General features: G+C 53.7%; 1 long non-coding RNA gene across 1 annotated transcript; it reads left to right on the plus strand.

Annotated features, from left to right (window-relative positions):
• Window positions 1-1,566: 1,566 nt before the first annotated feature.
• LOC112617736 lies at window positions 1,567-3,779 on the plus strand. The gene is made up of 3 exons (XR_003117952.1): window positions 1,567-1,675; window positions 2,281-2,445; window positions 3,571-3,779. It is a non-coding gene; the product is annotated as an uncharacterized LOC112617736 (long non-coding RNA).
• Window positions 3,780-4,221: the final 442 nt, after the last annotated feature.

Genomic DNA, 4,221 nt, shown 5'->3' on the forward strand with positions numbered 1-4,221 from the left:
AAAAAAAAAAAAAAAAAAAAAAAAAAAGAGAGAAGCAGCCACATGTCCCTTGGCCATGGCAGTTAAGACCAGCTCCATGGAGTTGGGTATCTTAGCTCACATCTGTAATCCCACCACTTTGGAGGGCCAAGGCAGGACGATCACTTGAGGCCAGAAGTTCAAGACCAACCTGGGCAACATAGCCAGACCCCATCTCTACAAAAATTTAAAACTTAGCCACAAAATTTAAAAATTAACAACAAAAGGGCCGGGCACAGTGGCTCATGCCTGTAATCCCAGCACTTTGGGAGGGTGGATCACGAGGTCATGAGTTCGAGTCCAGCCTGGCCAAGATGGTGAAACACCGTCTCTACTAAAAATACAAAAATTAGCCGAGCGTGGTGGCGGGCGCCTGTAATTTCAGCTACCCGGGAGGCTGAGGCAGGAGAATCGCTTGAACCCGGGAGGCGGAGATTGCAGTGAGCCGAGATCGCGCCATTGCACTGCAGCCTGGGCAACAAGAGCGAGACTCCGTCGTAAAATAAACAAATAAATAACAACAAAAGGTGGAAGATGAGGAACTTGATCAGATATCAAGGATGAGCGGATGACTTAATAGGATTCTTTGCTAAGACTTGGCTGGGCAGGTGAAAGACAAAGTCGAGGACTGGTTATGGCATGGCACAGAAGAAGGGTCAGAGGACGGTCTTTGCTACCTCTCTATGCCTGAGTTTCTTCCTCTGTGAAATGGGGATAATAAGAGCCGCCATACAGGGAGTTGCTGCTAGCATTAAATGAGATAACGTATGTGAAACGCTCAGGCTGTAAACTTCTCAGCAAACGGGCACGACTTGCGGAGTGGGGATTTGAATTCACAACTGGTGGGACGTCCAGGCTGCTACCCTGACCGCTGGTGAGCTTCAGGGGACAGGGCTGCCGGTGATCAGGAAGAGGACAGGAGCAGGTGGGCGAGGAATGCTTCCAGGCAGTGAAGGAGGGGGAATTCCAGCCAACAGGGCGGAGTCGGCCAGGTAGAAACGAAGGAAAGGAGATAGGACAGGATGGAACGGGGAAGCCACAGGGCAGGGCGTCGGAGGGTTGAATGCTGCCCGGTGCAGCTTTGAACACCGAGGTGAGGACATGTAGCTGTGCCCTAGGGTCAGGACCGCACACGCCTGACCCAATTCCACAGCACAGAGGGGAACTCCAAGATCCGGCCGCGTTGCCCACACACTTCGCTCTCCCGCTCGCCTCTCGCAAGCCCCTCCCACGTCTCCGTCCACCACGTGCCAGCGAATAGCAGAAGCGACAGCGCATCCGAGTACCGACTCAGCCAATCGCGGCTGAGCGACGAGTGAGCCCCAGGACCAATCAGGGTGCCGCTGCCATGGCCAAAAAAAAAAAAAAAAGAACTTCCAAAGGTGACGTGCTAGGAGAACAGACCAGCTGCCAATGGGCGTGCGCGTTTCAGGCGGCCAATGGGAGGAGGCGTCTCGGCGGGGGACGTAGTGGCTGTCCGCAGGGGCGGGGTGGGGTCCGGGTTCGAGCTCTTGTCCCCCGGGAAGGGTGAGTCTGGACGCGGGCGCGGAAGGGGCGCGGCCGAAGGTCCTCAGGAAGGAGGCGCGGGGACTGGCTGCGCTAGACAGGCTGCACTTGGATGGGAGCACCTGGTACCTCGGCACTGCCCCGATGCCGGGTGGGTGCACATTCCAGTTCCCGCCCTTGCTGGCCGGGTTTAGAGGTTTTGAAGGGGGGGACATGGGGGCGTGCAGCCTTTCCAGTTGCAAACCTCACCCCGATCCCGTCTTCAAAGCTGGTTCCGGGTCCAGTGGGGACAAGAAAGGAGGAAGGAGGAAGTAGGCTCCCCGAAAGCCCCATCCCCAGGATCTCATCTATAACATGAATAGGTATTAATGGCAAACGCTGATTAAGCGCTTAGTGTATACCAGGCACTTTCCCTGCCTCCTCGCGTTGAATCCTCCCAGCAATCCTTTGAGGTAGACACTCTTACATGCCCATTTTCCAGATGAGGAAACCAGCAACATGGGTGGAACTAACAGCCCCTTCACTTCCATACTGGCGCCCTCAGGAGCCTCAGGCCCTGGACTGGGGGGATGGAGCTGGACATAAACTCTCCTAGGCTTTGGGGAGTCAACAGGGATTGAGGTCACTCTTGGGGGTATGTGTGGGAGAGGAGAATTGTCACTTGAAAGAGAAAGGCCATCACCACGATGAAACTAGTAGCAATGATGTTATTCTTGTTTTAGTCATATTTGTTATTTTTGTGTGTGCCTATATCAGGGTCTGTGCTGAATGTGTAATATGCAGAACTATATTGAAACATTACAACCATCTTTTGATGGCAACACCCTGAGGACCTCCCTTTTCCAGATGGGGAAACTGAGGCCCAGAATTGCCAAGTGGCTTGCTTGAGTTGACACAGGGAGCTCCAGGACTTGCCTTCAGGTCTGTTTGACTACACCTGCCCGTCTGGTTATTTTGGGGAGGTGTGTTAAGAGCAGATTTTAATTTTATTTATTTATTTATTTATTTGTATTTTAGTAGAGATGGGGTTTCACCATGTTGGTCAAGATGGTTTCAATCTCTGGACCTTGTGATCTGCCCACCTCGGCCTCCCAAATTGCTGGGATTACAGGCATGAGCCACCGCGCCTGGCCCTTTTTATATAATTTTATGTATTTATGTATTTATTTATTTATTTATATTTTTAGAGTAAGGGTCTCACTCTGTCACCTAGGCTGGAATGCAGTGGTGTGATCACTGCTCACTGCAGCCTCCAACTCCTGGGCTCAGGAGATCCTCCCACTTCGGCCTCCTGAGTAGCTTGGACTACAGATGTGTGCCCCTACACCTGGCTAAATTTTAAAAATTTCTTGTACAGGCTGGGCACGGGGGCTCACGCCTGTAATCCCAGCACTTTGGGAGGCCAAGGCGGGTGGATCACCTAAGGTCAGAGGTTCAAGACCAGTCTGGCCAACATGGCAAAACTCCGTCTCTACTAAAAATCCAAAAATTAGCCTGGTGTGATGGTGGGCGCCAGCTACTCAGGAGGCTGAGGCAGGAGAATCAATTAAACCCAGTAGGCGGAGGTTGTAGTGAGCCGAGATCGCACCATTGCACTCCAGCCTGGGCAACAAGAGTGAAACTCTGTCTCAAGATAAAGTAAAATAAAATGCCTTGTAGAAACGGGGTCTCGCTATATGGCCTAGGCTGGTCTTGAGCTCCTGGGCTCAAGCGATCGTCTTGCCTCAGCCACCCAAAGTCCTGGGATTAGAGGCGTGAGCCACTGTACCTGGCCAGAGCAGATTTTAATATCGGTGTCAATTTGTGTAAAGAGAGGAGGGTTCAGTGTTATCGTTGATGAGAGATCTAGGTGGGGATGCATACCCCAACCCTGTCCAACAAATGTGGAAAACGAGGCTCAGAGAGGGAATTGGGTCTCTAATGTCATGCCAAGATGGGAGCCCAGGATCTTCCCCTCAGGCCTCAGCGGGGGTGGGTGGAAGGTTGAGGAGCTAACGGGGGTCTCTGGGCTGAGACTTGGGAGCTGATAGATTGTCCCCTTTGCAGCCGAGCCACCTGCTGGGAGCATGCCTCTGCGCCATCGGGGGACGACCAGAGGCAGCAAGCCCGTTGGGGATGGAGCCCAGCCCATGGCTGCCATGGGAGGCCTGAAGGTGCTTCTGCACTGGGCTGGTCCAGGCGGCGGAGAGCCCTGGGTCACTTTCAGCGAGTCATCGCTGACAGCTGAGGAAGTCTGCATCCACATCGCACATAAAGTCGGTGAGTCTGAGGCGTTGGCACCATGGGGACTGGGGTGGGTGTGCAAGCGGCAGCTGGGCCCCATCCATCCATCCGTCCACCCATCCATCTGCCCACCCGTCCACCCACCTAATCACCCATCCGTCCACCCACCCGCCCATCCACCCATCCATCCATTCATCCATCCACCCACCCACCCATCCATCCATCCATCCATTCATCCATCCGTCCACCCACCCGCCCATCCACCCATCCATCCATTCATCCATCTGCCCACCCACCCACTCATCCACCCACCCACCCATCCATCCATCTATCCACACACCCATCCACCCACCCACCTACTCATCCACCCACACACCCAACGATTCATCCATCTATCCATCCACCCACCCATCCACCATCTATCCAATCATTATTTCACCCACCCACCCATCCACCCACCCACACATCCATCCA

The sequence above is a fragment of the Theropithecus gelada genome, unplaced genomic scaffold (genome assembly GCF_003255815.1).
Source record: "Theropithecus gelada isolate Dixy unplaced genomic scaffold, Tgel_1.0 HiC_scaffold_3782, whole genome shotgun sequence".
Classification (NCBI taxonomy): domain Eukaryota; kingdom Metazoa; phylum Chordata; class Mammalia; order Primates; family Cercopithecidae; genus Theropithecus; species Theropithecus gelada.